At 36.7% G+C, this 20,047-nt stretch overlaps 1 protein-coding gene across 1 annotated transcript in view; it reads left to right on the forward strand.

Annotated features, from left to right (window-relative positions):
* The first annotated feature begins 18,318 nt into the window (after positions 1-18,318).
* The window catches only part of LOC120624095 (protein O-mannosyl-transferase TMTC1-like), a 216,241-nt gene continuing 214,512 nt past the window's right edge, over positions 18,319-20,047 (forward strand). The window contains exon 1 of the mRNA XM_039890446.1: positions 18,319-18,467. The gene's annotated coding sequence lies outside the window, so the exon portion shown is untranslated. The remainder of the gene's footprint in view (positions 18,468-20,047) is intronic.

The following is a 20,047-nucleotide window of genomic DNA, read 5'->3' on the forward strand; positions in this document are numbered from 1 at the left end:
TTAAGTAATTAAATATCACTTGCTTAAATGGTGAAGGAAAATATCGTAAGGAAACCAACATGCCTGAGAGTTTTCCATAATGTTCACAATGGTTTGTGGAGTCCACCAATCCGCACTGGGCCAGCGTGGTGGACTAAAACCTAACCCTTATCACATTTTGAGAGGCGATCCGTTATGAATAAAATATTCATTACACTTCTTAGTACCTATAACACAAGGTACACGTCTTTGTTGCTAGATGGCGATGTGTGTATTATCGTAGTATATTTATTATTATATTTGTTTGTATGTCAAACAGCGTACTTAGGTATTATATTGGAATAACAAAAAAAATTAAATAAAGTCGTATCGTATAGAACAAAGTGTCATATTAAAAGTGGAAGGACATCGCTGCGTCGGGGATCTTGTAACCAATTTGTATGAACTGTGCCGAGAGAGGGTAATGATTACGCTGATAGTACACGTAATGCGCCCGCTCGTATTTGTTCACGCTGAATCGGCTTCCAGGAACACGCTCAACAAGTAATTAAATTAAAAATTAAATAAAAACCCTGATACGAAACAATAAAAATACTAATAAAGTAAAAAGCCAGTAAACAGACACTCATATTAAGAGAGTTGTAAAAAAAAAAGTAATTTTCCAGTTCAGGGTGGCGGCGGTTTTAGAAATTAAAATATCACTTGCTTCAACTGTGAAGGAAAACATCGTGAGGGAACCTGCATGCCTGAGAGTTTTCCATAATGTTTTCAAGCGCTGAGCTAGCGTGGTGGACTACAGCCTTTGTGGGGGGGCGACCCGTGCCTTGTAGTAGGCCGGTAATAGTTTGATATGCTGATGATATTACAATAAAAGTGATGTGCAAAAAAAGTGTATTAATTCATTCATAGATATAACTATAATATTATTATATAGAGAAACTTAGAAAGAACGCACGCCCTATTCAACCCTCGCAAGATCGAACACATGCAGTCAATCAACTCGATCAATGCCAACAAGGAAACAACTCAATAACCGGTTTTTGATTGCCGTTAATCGGCTCTCGAAATATTAGATGGACAAAACGATATGTTTTGCGAAAGAAGCCAGTTTTAATTTTATTAACAAAATGTGCGGTACGTAAAATTAATCAGCTTTCAAACTTTTGATGACTTTCTTCTTTCTGTTCAAAATGTGCCCATGATGTGTCCTTGAGTCAATCAAACTCATTCTAAACACGGGAAAAAGGAATCACCGCCTAAGAAATTCTATTAAAAAATATCAATTTATCCCCACGTTTTCTTGCCAATAGTTAACTTTCAAAGTACAGTAAAGGTAGCCAGTCCGTCCATTTACCTACAGTGCTTAGCTTAAAGGCAGTGTTTGTTTTTGCTGGCTCGTATGATAACAACCTGTTTACTTTAGTAAGTTACTTGCTAACGCTACCGGGTACGGGGTGGGTAGGCAAATGTTTGCTAAGCAAATAATGAGCAGATTTCTTCTTTAACTAACTTTAAATGTATAAATTTAAAATTTCAAAAACCTCTACCTCCAATGTAGTGTACATTATTCTACTAGTCAAGCTCTTTAATTTGATACCCATTTTGAGGGAGTTGTGAAAGTATACGTAATCCGCCATTTTGTGGTGTCGGCCTTCTTGGACCGACTTTTATCAAACACCTTGAACGATTGTCGTAGTGGGCAGAGACCCAGCGGTTTAATGTTTATCTGTTTATTATAAATATTTGTGTATATTATCATCAAAATATTCATCAGTCATCTTAGTCCCTATAGCACACATAAGTTACGCTTACTTTGGGGCTAGATGGCGATGTGTGTATTGTCGTAGTATACCTATATATATTTAATTATTTAACACTACTGATTAATTCTCCTTTTATACGATACACACAAATACACAGACACGTCCACATGCATTTTGTGTCGAAAGTTAAAAAGGAGGAGTTTTTAAATTATCGCTTATTTATTTTATAATAAGAGAAATCCATATTCGTATGCAAATTTTTCTGATTTCCTTGTATGATAATTTGCATTCCGTAAAAAGCTCGTAAATAAATGCATCGAAACGTACAGACGAGTGTTAAAAAAAATTATCTAACTATCTAACTTTATCTACTCTGTCTAACTTTTTAAACATAAGTAAATTCGGGTGAAGCTGAATGGAGATTGCACTTTACTCACCGACGATGTGAGGTCACACCCCATAGCCCTTACTCAAAACAGCGATTCTTCCTCGATTCTTCTGAAACTCGTCTATCGTTTTCTTTTCATTTTGAAATAGAAGCCACGTATAAAATATGTATTTAATGAGAAGCTCGCATCTACTTCGTCATCATCATCATTTTCGACCCGTTACCGGTCACTACAGGGCATGGGTCTCCACGGAATGTGAACGACTTTAGCTGTCACAGTAAATATATTAAAGCAGTATGGAAACTAGGTGCTGGAATGGCGACCCCGCACCGGTAAACGCAGCGTAGGTCGGCCCCAAACGAGGTGGACAGATGACATCAGGCGAGTAGCTGGGAGCCGTTGGAGGCAAGCGGCCCAGGACCGTGCATTGTGGAACTCCCTACAAAAGACCTATGTCGAGCAGTGGACGTCAATTGGTTGAGATGATGATGATGATGAGTATGGAAACTGCGAACTATCGTTCGAAGCGGTACATTCAAACAGATGCACGCTCCGAAAGGGCCCCAAAGCTATTACCGAAGGGGTTTAGTCGGAGGAAGTAGCTTTGGAGCCTCGTCGGTGTGTGCAGCTGTGTGAGTTTTCTGTCTCGAAGGTTCCATATTGCTTTAAACACACATGCACCCACCGAAAAGGCCCTGAAGCTATTATCGCAGAATTTTAGTAGGGGGTACTAGCTTTGTGGCCTTGTCGGTCCGTGCAGCTGTGTCAGTTTTCTGCCTCGAAGGCTCCATATTGCTTTAAACACAGATGTACACACCAAAAATGCCCTAAAGCTGTTATCGCAGAATTTTAGTCGGGGGTAGTAGCTTTGTGGCCTCGGCGGCGCATGCAGCTGTGTGAGTTTTCTGTCTCGAAGGTTCCATATTGATTTAAACACAGATTTGGGGCCCTAGTCGGTATGTGCTTCTGTGTGAGTGTGCTGTTTCGAAGGTTCCATATGTACTGCGTTAATATATTTTATTGGTAGATTTCACACGTCTCTGAGAGCCTTATTGAGAACTCTTAGGCTAGCAAGTTTCCTCACCATGTTTTCCGTCCCCGTTGTCCCAACTTAAAACTTAAAACTTTGGCCGCCACCATTTTGCTTCGGCGATTAAAAATAATCAATTTATAAAACGAAATTTCATCGTGGAAATGGTTCAGTCATGTACACATGATACAGCGCTCACTCAGCCAATAGGCAGCGAGGTGGGTATTGTTTGCTTTAGCTGGTCCGTATGATAACAACATTCTGCTTAGGTTTTCAGGCAACATGCTAAAACGGCAACATGCTAACATGGCGCAACACTGGCTGGCTGTATAAATATTCATGCAATAAATTACGATTCATCGGATATATTGGATTTTAGTTTAACGTAGTTGTAAATGACCTTATCCAAGTACACATATAGACGAAGCCTTTTGGGCTAGCGTAGTGTTACAAAAGTGTAGTGCAAGCGCAATTTAAAAATTTCTTCTGTACTATAAGAACCCAAGATGATTCCTTAGATCTAAATCTTAGATATTTATTACCGTCTAGTTCAAAAAATAAAGTCAAAGTCAAAGTCAAAGTCAAAGTCAAAAATATATTTATTCAAGTAGGCCCATAGGTGGCACTTTTGATGCGTACATAAGAATTACACGGTAGTGAGATGATGGCGATAACCACATTCGTAAAATTAAAACTAAAGCTACGAGGGTTCCAAACGCGTCCTGGTCTAAGAAGAAGCCCACAACAAACTTAGCCGGGTGTTTTTTTTTTGTTATCACCATCTCACAATGTCATTTTAAATTATTAGAAGAGCAACCTGGTTAGGGCAATAATTTACACCCAAGCTTTTTTATCGATTACGTAGTCCTTGATACTATAATAGGACAAACTTTGAACTTTTTAATTGGTAGGCCAAGATGTGAATTGGTAGTTTATTGTAGAATTGTATGCAATTTCCTTTAGACGAATTATGAATAACTTAATAGTCATCACCATGTCAATAACCTATAACAGTCCACTGCTGGACTATAGGCCTCTGGCAACGGAAGGGTTGGCCAATAGTCACCAAGCTGGGCAGACGGGTTGTTGATCGCAGTGGATGGTAGTAGTACCACAGAGAACGCTGCTGCTCGCTCTTAGTTATACTCCCTTAGTTGCTGTACGTCACCTGTGGGAAGAAGAGAAGTGGTGACACTGTATTCTGATCTGCCATCGTATCAACCCATTACTCACAACTCAGTCTCCTCCCACAACGAGAAGGGGATAAGGCGTTTGTCCACCACGCTGCCCAGTGCGAATTGACAGACTCCCTTTGAGAACTTTACGGAGAACTCTCAGGCGTGCAGGTTTCCTCACGATATTTTCCTTTACCGTTGAAGCAAGCGACATTTCAATTGCTATAAAACGCACATAAACTAGAAAAGTTTAAGTGCGTTCTGGTATTCGAGCTGGGCCCCTCGAAAGTGAAGCAGAAATCCTACCCATTGGGTTTTCACAGCTTCAAAACTAACTTGTGAAGCTGTGACATAGTATACAGCTTAAATAACATAAGTAATTTATATATTTACTAGCTGTTGCTCGCGACTTCGTCTGCGTTTGATTTTGTTTTTTGATGTGGCATTAAATTTAGTTATAGTTCTCAAAAATTTCAAGTATTCAGTATCGCTAAGCTTCAAATGAGGGGTTTGCTGCTGTCCGCTGAGGAGTTCTGTCCTCTATCTCCAACCACATTCATCAGATCTACACAAAGTTTGGGCAAAATTAAACACATATAATTACGTCTATAGTACAAAAATAATTATTTAAATCGGTTATAATTTGTCGGAGTTATGGTGTAAAATCGCCAAACACTTTTATCCCCTCTCCCAAAAGATAAGAGCTTAATGTCGGGATAAAAAGTATACTATATTACATCTAACACTTCACAAAATATGTGTACAAAGTTTCATGAGGATCTTTTAAGTAGTATTTGCGTTAAAGCGTAAAAACAAACTTACATTGACATTTATAATATTAGTAGGGATAGGGATTAATGTGTTTTTACTCAAACTTGCTGTTTCCAAAAATGTTTTAATGTTATAAATTTGTCTAACTTTATTTGTAATAATAAAAACCAAAGCTCGTCTATCCGCATCAGAGCAGCGTGGAGGTTATGATCTTTCTCTCTGGTTTGTGGCTTTTATCAGGTCTAATGACTAAGTGTTAGCCCTAAACCCACTAGGGGTGAGTTAACATCCTAGTAACAAAAACATGTTCCCAAGCGATTTATTTTTCAGGTACAATATCTCGGATCCAAGTTTATTAAAACTGCGATACACGTAACAGGCTAGCCGGCTATTATGTTACACGAAATCATCATTAGAAATCATTATTTATTATTGACATTGCAGGCACCAGGTGACAAAGAAAACCTTTGAACTCATAATATTTAAATCGAGATTGTACCTTATGTTTTCCCCATGCACATTATTATCCTTATTCTAATAAAACACATTCCTCCGAAGTGTAGTGCAGCGGAGAGAATATAATCCGACATTAGCATGTTGCTTGCTGAAATAAGCGCATTGTAATTTCGTCGGAGTCAGTTAAAACAAACACCGCTGTAAGCAAGCTCTGCAGTGTAAACACGGCTCAAGTACCATTGTAGCGTTAACACAAATTTCTTTTTAATCTTTGCAAGCATTTTATAGTATATAATAGGTGTAGGTATACTGTATGACATACAAATCACGAGACTGTGTAATTTGGAATTTCCCACTTCTTCGTTTTCAAAGCATCTCCATTTCTGAGGGCCAGCAGTCTGTTTTTAAATTTCTCCTGGTTCATGGTACCGGAATAAAAAGAAAAAAAAAATACTACGATAATATATACATCGCCATCTAGCCCCAAAGTAAGCACAGCTTGTGTTATAGGTACAAAGATAACTGATGGATACTTTTATTAATTATATACATAATTTTTTATAATATATATATATATATATATATATATATAAACACCCAGACATTGAAAAGCATTCATGTTCATCACACAAACATTTTTTAGTTGTGGGAATTGTACCCACAGCTTGGGACTCAAGAAAGTAGGAACATTGCCCACAGCGCCAAGAGTTGTCCGACGGTCTTGATTTCGGTTCACTCCGGTATTTTTCATAGCTGGGACGTCTAGACCACCACGCTTTCCCAGTGCAGATTGGTGGAGAGCTCTCAGGCATGCCAGTGTCCCCACGATGTTTTCTTCACCGTTAAAGGTAGTGGTATTTTCATTGCTTGAAACACATAACTTAGAAAAGTAAGACGCGCGTGCTGGGATATGAACTCGGTCACCCGAAAATTAAGCCGATGTCCTAATCGCTAGGCTATCACTGCTATATATTTTGGTATTAACTGCAAAACTTAAACTACTTTTAAAGTTTTTCGAACTACTCACTTAAAATTCCCTTGCGACTGGAGTAACTGGCTTCTGCAAGGGTGGGGTCAAAGGCCCTCATTCCCAAAATTAAGCCGCCAGTCTCGTGGGCTCATAAATAATTTAAATCTCTGGAACTTTTGTGAAGGGTCTCTTACCTCATTAAATTAAATCAAAACCTTTTCTTCACAAAGCTTCTCATAATATACATACTGTAAAGAAATAACACGCAATATAGCTAAATATGTTAAGTATATATAGTACGTAAACATTTATTTTATTTCTTACAAGTTACAACCCCGCGACTTCTTCCGCATTTGTTTTTGTTATTATTTTTAAGTTGGAAGTCAAGATTTCAGGCTAGGAAAATTTGGGAATTTTTATTTTCTGGATTTTCCTGGTCTGGTCTGGTAGGCTTCGGCCGTGGCTAGTTACCATCCTAGCAACAAAGATGTGCCCCCAAGCGATTCAGAGTTCCGGTATGATGTCGCGAAGAAACCTCTTAGGCATATGGGTTTATAAATAAATAAAAAAAAAAAAAAAAAAAAATAACCAACGACCATCTTAGACTGCATCATGACTTACTTAGGTCAAATTATTATACTATATTACTAGCGGTCCCTCGCGACTTAGCGTATAAGTCAACGTTAAAAGATGGACATAGCGATAAGGCCGCCAAATTGTACCTTTTACATTAACGCTCTAATATATTTGTTTCTTGTGAATTTTCTGTCTGTGGTGTACAAAAAAGGGTATTAATTCATTCATATGCTGCCGCGGACTTTTTTTTTAGGAAGTTAGTAAGGGAAAAAACTTTGTCATGCATTTTTTTATCGCAACTTTAACAGTTTACGCAGCGCACGCAGCAGAAGCTCTCAAAAGGAAGAAGTACTCCGATTTTAAAACATTCTACATTGCTTCTATGATTTAATTGGTTTTAGCGTAATGATATATAGCTTATATCCTTTCTCGATAAATGGGTTATCCAACACTGAAATAATTTTTCAAATCGGACCAGAAGTTGCTGAGATCATCGCGTTAAAAAAACCAACAAACTCTTCAGCTTATATTAGTCTAAGATTGCAATTTAAAGCTAACTTGTAAAAGAATTAAAAAAAAAACTTATGACAACCTTCCTCTGTTTTGGTCGGGTGTTAAAAAGTTCAAAGGAACAGGTAACTAAAGTGAATAATTCCAAATTTGCATCACTAAAGGCCAAAAGCGTACTATTACGTGAACACGCCGAAACTCGGCCATTAGAATGTAAGACGACGCGACAAAGTAAATAAAACATCCCTCAGTTAAGGTCGGCTCTAATTCTTTAATTATAAAATGCAAATTCCGGCGAATCAGCGCAATCAATGCCGCCCTAGGGACAGTTATGGCGTGGAAACTTGATAAAAACAGTTTGAGCGAGCTGCTTCGGAGTGGGTACGTGAATTGATTACGAGCAAGGTTATTGTGCTCTGATTGTGTTTTACAATGGCTTCTTTTAGTTTTGGGAGAGGAAGCTAATCTTTGGGAGGACGTAGAACAGTAGCTTACGGGTGGCGATTCGATTAAGGTATGATTGACACGCAATTTATGCTCGTCACAATAAAGGAGCACGTAATTTTTTATACTCTACTAGCTGTTGCCCGCGACTTCGTCTGCGTTTGATTTTGTTTTTAAAGTATTCAGTATCGCTAAGCCTTAAATGATTATAGTAGTACATACATATATATATATATATATATATAACATGTGACTGTCAATTAATTATAGATAAATAATTTGCAATAAAATAAAATTGCGACTATAATTAAAGATCTAAGCTATCCTATCTCTTAAGTTGGACCAGACTGCTCACGGTGTGCCCATTTAAATCAAAATCGGTTAAGTATTTTAGGAGTCCATCGCGGACAAACATCGTGACAGGAGATTTATATATATTAAGATAGACTTGCGCTTGACAACTATCATGCCCGATGTTAAGCAAAAGTTGTATGAATCAGGAAACACCGAAGCTGAAATAATAATTTAAATTAATATTAATGTTGAGGAGTTCTCCGAAGAAGAACTCCAGCGCAACACCCTGTCCAAACTAATATTATAAATGCGTAAATGTATCTGTGTGTTTGTGACATATATTTGGCGCAAACTTCGACCCGATCTTAATGGAATTTGGCACACATGAAGCTTGCCTTCTGGAGATAGACATAGTATAATATTTATACCGGTAAAGCTGTTACCCGCGGGAGTGACAAAATAGATTGACAGCTTGGCTTCTTCATCATCATGTATACATAGTATTTTGTAGTGATTTCAAAATACTATGTTTATTGTCATCCGTATAACCCGTCGGGAGTCAAACTACGCTGCGTTTACTGGAGTTAGGTCACCATTCCAACAACTTGTGATCCCAACTTCCATCGGTTCTCCGAGCTGTGTATCCGCCCATTGCCACTTCAGCTTCGCGACTCGTTGAGCTATTTTGGTAACCAGAGTTACCATCATCTTCTACGGTTCTCCTCATTTCTGAATTGAACACGTAAGAATACTCCCACAGTTCCACTCCGCTTAATACAATGGTTTGAAGCTAATAATTTGGTTTTAAATGAAAATAAAACTAAGTGCATAAAATTCACATTACCAAATGTTAAACATGTAAAAACCACTATACTACTTAATAATGAGGAATTGAATCCGGTGGATACAACAGTATTTCTAGGAATAACGTTAGATACTAAACTTCAATGGGGCCCTCATGTAAATAATTTATCGAACAGGCTTAGTTCTGCTGCCTATGCAGTAAAGAAGATACGCCACCTGACAGACATAGAAACTGCTAGGCTAGTCTATTTTAGTTACTTTCACAGCATTATGTCATATGGAATATTACTATGGGGTAATGCTGCTGATATTGGCACTATTTTCGTGCTGCAGAAGAAGGCTGTTCGTGCGATCTATAAAATGGGTCCGAGAGAGTCATTGAAAGATAAATTTAAAGATGTTAAAATAATGACACTCTATAGCCAATACATATTTGAAAATTTAATGTATGTATGTTCACAAAAATATATCAAAATTTAAAAGAAAATGTGACTGCAATAATTTGAACGTTAGAAGCAAAATTAAACTTGCAGTGCAGTACACTAGACTACACAAAATAAGCAATTCATTTAAAGGAAATTGTATACAATTTTACAATAAATTACCGGTTGATATCTTGGGGATGTCACTAAAGAAGTTCAAAGTTTGTATTAAGCGAAAGCTTATAGAAAAGTCCTATTATAGTATAAAGGATTACGTAAACGATAAAAAAGCTTGGGTGTAAACAATTGCTCAAACCAGGTTGCTTCTTAAATATTTTCTAATGACAATGTGAGATGGTGATAACAAAAAGAACACCCGGCTAAGTTTGTTGTGGGCTTCTTCTTAGACCAGGGCGCGATTGGAACCCTCGTAGCTTTAGTTTTAAGTTTACGATTGTAGTTATCGCCATCACTACTCACTGCTATGTACACATTTTGTATATAATAACGCATCAAAAGTGCCATCTATGTGCCTATTTGAATAAAGATATATTTGACTTTGACTTTGATTTGACTTTAATTTATCTTGGTGAAATTTTGCATAGAAAAATAAAAGATTCCTGCGGGCTACACTAGTATATTTATACTTTATCACTATTCCTTTACAATAGCAGTAGTGTTGTAGAGTGCTTCTAGGAAAATAGACGGACAAAATAAACGCTACGTCAGCTGAACTGAACGCACTTAACGTTGTTGACTTCATGAATATGAAGATCTTCTTAGAAGCTATATTTCGCTTTACCAATAGTTAACATAGCTGTAAGCAATTTTAGTGCTTAACTTGAAACACATTAAGGTTAAAGTAGCTTGTAGGTCGGATTAATGTCATTTTGTTATTTTTTAAGTATTTTCCGTTGTATTGTTCGAATATAATGTCTATACACAGAAATAGAATGGAAGTGTCTCGTGTGATATTGAATTAACTGTTGCTTTTTTATACCAACTTCAGTTAGCCCTAGACTTCCTTTTCACCTGGTGCTAAGTGATGACGCAAGCTGAGATGATAGCTGGCTTATCTGTTTGGTGTATGGCGGTTAAATTAAACCCATACCTGGTAGTTAAATGAAATCCGTTGTTAAGTGGCGGCTCATCTTTGCCGGTGGGGTGGTAACTAGGCAATGCCGAAGCCTAGCGATCACGCTGGTAAAATTTGGATTGGTTCACTTACCTATAAGAACATTATATAGATCTATCAGGAATGCATAATATTACCTTACGATCTTTTCCTTCACCTTTAAATAAAGTGATATGAACCACGAGGCCATACCTTAACAAGTAACTCCTAATCTAAGGAGATTCTTAGGCGTCAGCAACTTTTTACCAATATTTATCACCTAAGAGTTGGTGAAACGTTTTTTTTCGCATTCAATTTAGGCTATTTTTAGGTTGAAAAACGGGCAATAATTGCTTAGAATGCACCTAACACCGACATGTAAAAGATGCGAGCCAGGGATCGAACACGGTCTAAGCTTATCGTAATATCCTAATAGGGAATAGAATGGGATTTATATAGTATATAAATCCCATTCTATTCCCTATTAGGATATAATATAGTTATAATAAAAGAGTCGAAGAATTTCAAAAGCTTCTTTATAACTCTGGAAAACCTACACAAAAACCATACTAAATATATGTCAGCGCGAAGGTGTTCTACACCTCATTTAGCGGCGTCAAAATAGTTAAGATTTATTTATTAACTTCTTTTAAACTGTTTCAATCACAAACTAAACTTTTACTGACAATCATGTGTTAAAACTCACAAAATAATTTTGTAAACACAATTAGTCGATGTCAACAAGTTTTTACAACAGATGATTGTACAAGCACGCTTTGGTATAAGTACCAGTGGCCGATATCTCGCTCTCCCTCACAAGGTAACCTTGTATAAAACGTGCATACGTCCCATGATGGCATAAGAGTGACGTCAGTATCGCTGACGTCACTCTTTCTAAAAACAACTCGGAGGCTCTTGAGCCTTCATATATAAAGAGTTATAAATTTACTGTGCCTAAACGAAGTAGCACCAAAAAGCCAGTTAAGTAATAAATTATTTAACATTTTATACCGTACGAATGCCATATTTCACAAATCAGCTTAGCTTTAAAAATATATTTATTATAAAAAAAACGCAACAAAAATAATTGAATATTGGCAATATAAAATGCATTAATGCGAAATGAACAGTTTTCATAAACACAAAAGGATAAATGAATGAAAATTCAAAACACCAATTTATTATGCACTCTGTTAAAAAGCCCTTCCGACATAACTGGATTTATTATTTAAAAACGGGTGCATACGAACTGGCACTGCGAAGAACCCTCCCGGAGGGCGCATACGGCCTCCAGTAAGATATGGTGCCTATCTACTTAATATTTCATGCCCCAGCTACATACGTTGAGCAAATCCTCTTACTTTGAATACGTAATGCTTGGACCGGGGAAATGGGTTAGTTTTGCTTGTCGTTTTAAAGTCGGTATCTTTGTTCAATACTGATTACTACTACCTGAGGAGAGTTGCACCTGTCTCGCTCGTCGAGTGGTTGGCATGCTCCGCTACGGATGACGACAGGTTCGATTCTTAAGACGGGTTAACAATTTCAATGAATAAAAACTTATTTACTAAATAAACTAAGTAATTAGTGAATTGAAGAAAAAGCATTTTCTAAAAAATCCTGATATTACTTAATTAATAGAATTAATTCAAATTTAAATTCATTTATTTCAAGTAGGCCTACTTTATAAGCACTTTTGAAACGTCAAGTATGTATGTTTGTAGAGCCGGCAAGGAACTCAGCAGATTGCTCTTTTCCAACATCATTTTATAGTTTAGCAATCTTTAGAATTTTTCTGTTTTGTGAGAGATGAGAGCGAAGTGGCCTGCTTCAAAGCGGCCTTGTCGTTAAGGAATTCATAAATCGTGTAGTAACCACGATTGGTTAAATGTGTTTAAATATATTGTTTAAACTTAGGTGAAATAGGAACTCAGCAGATTGCTCTTTTCCAACATCATTTTATAGTTTAGCAATCTTTAGAATTTTTCTGTTTTGTGAGAGATGAGAGTGAAGTGGCCTGCTTCAAAGCGGCCTTGTCGTTAAGGAATTCATAAATCGTGTAGTAACCACGATTGGTTAAATCTGTTTAAATATATTGTTTAAACTTAGGTGAAATTAGATCTAATATTACCTTCGGTTTCATGTTATAAAAGCATTTATCCCATCCCCACAATGGATTTCTGTACTTTTCTCAGATGATATATCACTAATTTATGTCCGTTTCTAGTAAGTCGATTGTTTAAATCAACGTTTTAAAACATAAGAAATTATAATATTGTAAGTGTATAGTATTGTGTATTATATTATTGTAAATATATTGCCAGGCTACTGTGAGTATACTATTTCTTTAAATTTGGCACAAAGGGATTCGTGTGATCTATGTTTATATATAGGAGTAAAGATAACTCTGACGAAGTAAACCGTATTATGTCGCATGTGTCGCACTGGTTTACAGTTAACAACTTACTATTAAATGCAAAAAAAACAAAGTGTGTCGAATTTATCTTACCAAATGTAAAGAAAATTGATAAAAATATAATGATAAATGGTGAATCACTAAAAATAGAGACTTCCACAGTTTTTCTGGGCGTGACCTTGGATAATAAGCTGCAGTGGGGTGCCCATATAGATTCACTAGCGGGTAAACTAAGCTCGGCTGCCTACGCAGTCAGAAAAATTAGACAGATTACTGACGTTGAAATAGCTAGGCTAGTTTATTTTGCGTACTTTCATAGTGTTATGTCCTATGGAATCTTGTTATGGGGTAAAGCAGCTGATATCGAAACTATATTTATATTGCAGAAAAGAGCTGTACGGTCAATATATAAACTTAAATCACGCGAATCCCTCCGTGAGAAGTTTAAAGAAATAGGCATACTTACTGTAGCTTCACAATATATTTATAACAATATAGTATTTGTAAGACAACATATAAGTCTTTATAAACAAAAAGTGGACATAAACAGTCGACTTACAAGAAATGGTCATAAATTAGTGTCATCTGCATATCGTCTGCGTAAGGTACAGGGATCATTTGTGGGATTGAGTATACGCTTTTATAATATGATTCCTAAGGTGATTTTGGACCTGCCAATGCACAAGTTTAAAGAATTTGTTAAAACACATTTATTAGAGCGAGGTTACTATACAATTGATGATTTTTTTAATGACAAGGTTGCTTGGAAGCATCCGGCTCCGCTTTCAGCTCTCACAAGATAGAAAAATGAATGTTAAAATACAAAATGTAAATTGTTGATGTTTGAAAAGAGCAACTGCTGAGTTTCTTGCCGGCTTCTTCTCGGTAGAATCTGCCTTCCGAACCGGTGGTAGAATCACTACAAACAGACACTTGACGTTTCAAAAGTGCTTATATTAGGCCTACTTGAAATAAATGAATTTTGAATTTTGAATTTTGAATATCGATCGCACAGCTCTTTTCTGTAGTGTAAATATAGTTTCTATATCAGCAGCTCTGCCCGAGATCCCATACGACACTAAACTATGGAAGTTTGCAAAATAAACAAGCCTAGAAGTTTCACCGTATGTTAACTGTCCAATATTTCTGATAGCATAAGCAGCTGAACTGAGCTTACCCGCTAGTGTATCGAAACGGGCACCCGTTTTGTAGCTTACAAACGCCGTGGAAGCCGTCAGGTTGAAAATAAAAATAACATTATTCGCACGCAATAAATTGCAATGATATTCACCTATCGCGCCCCGCTATCTAGGGCCCCATATCTAGTCCCCCTTGATACTCATGATTAAAATACTTCACGCTGGATACCATTCGGACCCCTCGCTTCATAAAGTTCGGTTGGGAATGGGCGATTTGCATTTTTTAATTGTGTTAACTGCTAAACGACGCTTATACCGTCGACTTGGAGATTGTTTTTTGCTTTCAATTCATTTAACTGCCCATAACTTAATGGAAATGCTAATTCGAGGATTTTATTTCTGAAACTTTATTCCTTTCAATTTAAACCTCGATTGGAATTCGTTTCAATGGAATTTTTGTTTAGACGCTTTCGCAGAATGAAAGATTGACAATTATTTTCTTCTATAAAAAAGCATTAACACTAAGAAATCTCTTGCGCTTTTATGCTTTATACAACGGAATGGCGAATTAGTGAAATTGTAGAATTATGTATTTTTATTCTCTCAAAATTAGAGGGCTACCTACAGGCCGTAGTCCAACACACTGGACAAGTGTGGAAAAGTAGATTGCACAAGCTCGTGAGTACCTTACGGATGCATGTTTCCACACAATATTTTCCTTCAATAAATCAATTGATAATTTTAATTGCTTAAACAAAAAAACGTACATAACTTCGAAGAGTTAGAAGTGCTTGCTGGGAATCGAATAAGTATTCCCGAAAGGAAAGACGAAGCCTTACCCACTAGGCTATTACGGCTTACATAATTTAATTATCCTTATCCCTATCCCTATCCCTACTAATATTATAAATGTCAATGTTAGTTTGTTTGTTACGCTTTCACGCAAAAACTACTGAACCGATCCTCATGAAACTACAACAGCTAGTACATTATATTTCGATTTTACTTGTTACTTGATGATTTCTGGTAATGGTGACGTAGCGTACTATCCGGTCAGTACCTGGTAGGTCAGTAGTAAGTACTATTTTCGTAAATAGTCTTTATTCGCTACAAGATAACTACCGTCAGTATTTTACAGTTGGTAGTATATAATTTTTATAATTGTTATTAGTGTTTATATAAAAAATTTCGGAACCGACATGGTTTGAACCTGCGACTCTGGCAATCGCGGCCTTTTTATAGGCATTTAATATTTATAAAATTGATAATTCCTCCAAGCGTAGGAAAAAACACTAGTAAAAAAAAATATTAAAAAGCAATGTGACTTCCCTCGTGTCATTTAGTGGGCCGGGAATGGGTTGATGTGATGATGTATACGGGGTTTTCTATTGCAAGATTCTTTCTTCAACTCGTGTTACAAGAAATCCGGACAGGCAGTGTTTTAAGTTCTTGATCTGGTTTTTCTAGAACGACTAGGTCGTTTGTTTTCATAATGATTTGCGTAACAATAACTCAGATACATTTTTGTGGTTTTAATAGAAAAATCGGTATTAATCAAGAAGACACTGAACTGTACTGAATTTATTCAATAAACTCCATAAATTCATTATTAATTATGTATCCGACGCACGTAAGAAGATTATAGAGTATTAAATATAATTATATTTGATTAACTGCAGGAATATACGTGAGATCCTATTAACTAATTAAGTTACCTTAGTCCGATTAATGTAACATGTATGATGCAAAAATTATGTATTGTGTTCTATAAATTATCAATTGCGTATACGGGGTGTGAGCGGCGATAGCCCAGTGGGTAGGAGCTGGACTTTACTTTCCGGGGGCCGAGTTCGAATCTGGGATTCAAACTCGGCTCCCCCAAAGTAAAGTACCCTTCTCGAGTTCGAATTCCAGCAACTACCGAGTTTCTTGCCTGCTCTTCTCGGTAGAATCTGCTTTCCGAACCGGTGGTCACTACAAACATACATACTTGGCGTTTCATTAGTGTTTATAAAGTAGGCCAGGCCTACTTGAAATAAATAAATTTCGAATTATGAATATTTTTGAAAAGCATCTCTAACTTTTCTAAGTTATGTGCGTTTCAAGTATTCAAAATATCACTTGCTTCAACGGTGAAGGAAAACAACGTGAGGAAACCTGCATGCCTGGGAGTTCTACATAATGTTCTCAAAGGTGTGCGGAGTCCACCGGTGGTAAGTGATGACGGTAGCGGGCTCACCAGTTAGGGAGTATGGTAGTCATACCCCTAATAGGTTTTTACGCGACATCGCTCCGTAAAAATAAATCATTTAGCGGCACGTCTTTGTCGGTAGGGTGGTAACTAGCCACGACCAAAGCCTCCCACCAGACCAGACCTGAGAAAATTCAGAAATTATAAATTCCTCAAATCGCTTCAACCGGGAATCGACCCCGGGACCTACTACTATTCACAGCTCTCACCACTGCTCCACGAAGGTCGTCAAAATTTGAATTGAAATTGAACTGAAATGCTTATGTGTAACTGACGACTTCATTTAATGTATTTAAACGAGCACTAGACTGCAATCACACCTGATGGTAAGTAATGTGGATAATCAGCCTAAGGTGGATCTCGCTTGCCTAGAAGATGTCTTTTCACTCTTGATTTGAAGACACTCAAGATAGGTGTTGTGGAAAATAGAAGCTGGACTTGACGACAGCACCATGTATAAAACCTGGTGCTAACGTTAGGATTGGCATGAATGGTGTCCATACGATAAAAATTAATGTGGAGTTCTAAAATAAGAGTATCGTGCCCAAGATAATATAAAAGAAAAACTTTATTACAACAAAACACAGAAGGGAATCACAAAGAAAACAGTATTAGTACTGAGTGCTATGGGCCTCATAAGAAGGCCCAGAGTCACTCAGCGGGCGATGGAGAGAGCTATACTAGAATCTCTACGTGATCAAATCAGAAATGAGGAGATCCGTAGAAGAACTAGACTTACCGACATAGCCCAACGAGTCGCGAAGCTGAAGTGGTAACGGGCGGGGCACATAGCTCGGAGAACCGATAGACGTTGGGGTCTTAAGGTACTGAAATGGGGACCCGGCACCGGTAAACGCAGCGTAGGTCGGCCCCCAACGAGGTGGACAAATGACAGCAGGCGAGTCGCTGGGAGCCGCTGGAGGCAAGCGGCCCAGGCCGTGTATTGTGGAACTGCCTACAAAAGACCTTTGTCCAGCAGTGGACGTCAAATTGTTGAGGTGATGACTGAGTATAAGTAGAAGTGATAAGTATTAATTTCTAATCGTAATTATTTAACTATCTTAACTACATGTTAATGATAATAGTCTCGTTTTCTGAGGATTTTAGGATTTTTTGAAATAAAAACCTAAATCGAACCCAGCAACTTGTGATCTGCATTCATACAAAAAAAAATGGCTCTGTAAGAAACGTGATAGATCAGTCATACTAATAATAGCCTGACAGGATAAATCAATCTTCATTCTTAGCCTATTAAACACCCACTGTTGGGCAAAGTCTCCCTTCTCAAAGGTAGGATCAAACCTATGGCCTCGTGATCTGTATTCAACTTGCTAACCAATCGACCAACGAAATAGTTCTACTAACTTATGCGAGTGCCTTAAAATTTAAATTCAGAAATTCGTCTGACCAACAAAAATATAACCCATCTGGGAACACTTCGCATAATTCGCTAAAACAAGGGTCAAACATACAAACTGAGTCACTTCCTGCCGACATGTGCTCCCGAACTTTCTTTACGGCACTCTATACTGAAACGTAATAACCATGATGCCCAAACATATCAGAGAAGTTTAAATAGCCCTTAACAATTATGTAATAGCGGTGCAAATTGCTTAATTGGGACTCAATTTAAAGTGGCCTGTTTTAAGATGTTATGAGAGGAAGGCCGGTTGCACTGAGCATGCGCATTTGCCACTGCAGCTTGGTACTGAAACGTGTTTTGGATCTTCACTCCTGTCAGTCGATAGGCGACCACTGTGGGGGGCTGTCGCGATCTCGGTTTTACCCCAAACATAATTCCGATTCCGACCGATCGTGAATCGACGGACTAGCACTCGTAATAATATTTGTGAAATGTTTGTAATTTTTGTGCTTGTAAAATAAAATTATGAGATAGGACCTGTGTTTTGATTAATTTTAAACTTTGTTTTGTATTTGGTGAAGTTTTTTAAACCTGGAAGACGGTAAGTGTCATGTTCTAACATTTTAGTTAAATACGTAATTGTGTGTGAATAATGCAGTAGGGGTTATTTGTAAATAAGTTTTAAGAATTTTGGGCTTAACTTTTTATTTTATTTCGCGTAACGATCTAAAACTATTCTGTCGTAGAGGTGCTACGCTTTCAAAACGTACCATTAATCAATCGGGAATAAGAAAAAAGATTCTGAGTAATGAGTTAAAACGTTATAATGATTTAAAAAAAAAAGTTTAAACTTTCGGCATCTTCAAATCTACACAATTATGATTACTCGAATCGTAGTTATATCACAAAACGTTGTCAAAATTATACTACATATTAGATACATATATAAGTATCTAAACATAATCTCATGGGCCTTTTTAATAGCTCCTAAGAAACTACAATCTGAAATGATAAAATGATTTCTAAGCATATATAAGTATTCTACAAAATTGTAATAGGATTTTGCAGTTCTTTTGCTCATTTTTTAGGTTTATAAAATCTTATGAACAACCTGTGACATCGATGTAAAACATGAAAGCACATTAAAAATATGAAAGCTGTTAACAGAATATACTGTTAGGCCAATTTGTTACTAGGATAGCATCCAGCTAAAACAACGTATTGTTTAGAATTATGTGAAATCTGTAAAACTGAAAGTACCATTGAATTGTAAGCATTTGTAACCAATCAAACCAGTATCTGAAATTTTACATTGTGAAGTAAATAAAATCCTTTTTCAACTATCCTCTAACTACTTGATCTCCTTTTGTACAGATAATTGAATCGTTTCCATTGTGGTATATTTACGTCATTGTTTTCGCATAAATAAACATTTCTAGACCTACTCGTATTTATCTAGTTGAATTTCGTACCAACAATATTTGAGTTTGAATAGTTTCGTGCATCCAATATATCGGTTTTAAACAAAGTTTTCTTTTACCTTACAATCGAGTTTTATCACATAGGTCATTTGTTTTTTTAAACAATTGTATCAAATAAATATAGCATTTATTTTAAGTTTCAGGCACTTTTAAATTATAAACTCTCTTGTTATTCTGCGTTTTCTACTAGGGTGTTAAAGCAGATTTATTACAACAAGGTTATTAAACAATTGATGAATTCATAAATGAGAAGGTTGGAAGCTCCACTGTCATCCCTCCCAAGATAGGATATAAGATAATGAATGTAATAATATAAAATGTTGATGTTGGAAAAGAACAACTGTTAAGTTTTTGCCGGCTTATTTTCAGTAGAATCAGCCTTCTGAACTAGTGGTAATCACTACAAACAGACAGATAAGACGTATTAAATGTGTGTATAGTTAGCCTACTTAAGATAAATTCTGAATTACATTTTTTTTTTATATTCCAATGAAAGAGTAGGCAAAAACTAACCAAAACAAAGAATAATCATTGCTCGTTTCAAAAACCATTTTTTTACGTTTTATCAGCATTAATCATTACGCTGTCGCATGTGCAGTTGAAAAAGGACCGATTGCTTTCATACATCTTTGTTAGTAAGCGATTTATCAATTGGTTGTCAATGTTTTACCCACTGTTTATACAAATGCAATGGCAGTGC

This window comes from Pararge aegeria, chromosome 5 (assembly GCF_905163445.1).
Source record: "Pararge aegeria chromosome 5, ilParAegt1.1, whole genome shotgun sequence".
NCBI lineage: Eukaryota > Metazoa > Arthropoda > Insecta > Lepidoptera > Nymphalidae > Pararge > Pararge aegeria.